Source organism: Chrysochloris asiatica, unplaced genomic scaffold (assembly GCF_000296735.1).
Source record: "Chrysochloris asiatica unplaced genomic scaffold, ChrAsi1.0 scaffold00607, whole genome shotgun sequence".
Taxonomy (NCBI): Eukaryota; Metazoa; Chordata; class Mammalia; order Afrosoricida; family Chrysochloridae; genus Chrysochloris; species Chrysochloris asiatica.
This window is the reverse complement of record NW_006409125.1, coordinates 171700-172107: the sequence shown is the minus strand read 5'-3', so window position 1 is coordinate 172107 and position 408 is coordinate 171700.

Here is a 408-nt window from a genome sequence, read left to right as displayed (position 1 = left end):
TTCCTCCCTCCTTCCTACAGAAAGGAGGGGGCTGGTATCAGAAGTGCATTCTGACCAAGTTGGGGTCTCCAAATACCATGGAGTTCTCTGGACACAGTAGGGCTCAACAGGACTGATTTGAAATGTAAAGTCTTCATGCAGAGTTAGGTGGGGTATAAGTCTAAGCAAAAGTCCCGGACACCCTATAGCAGCTTCACCTCCCGTGGCACCCAGATTTCCCAAAGTCCGCATGCTTGAGGCTGCCTGTCCCATGTCCCTGTGGGTGCTGCTGCTCAGGGTTGTGCCCTCAGGGCCTCTCCTTCAGGCTCTTCACCTAGGTCTGCCCTGGACTTGGTCTCGGAGTTCTCAGAGCTGACTGTGTCCCAACTACAGTACACACAGAGGTAGCCAGGAGTGAGTCGTCTCCTC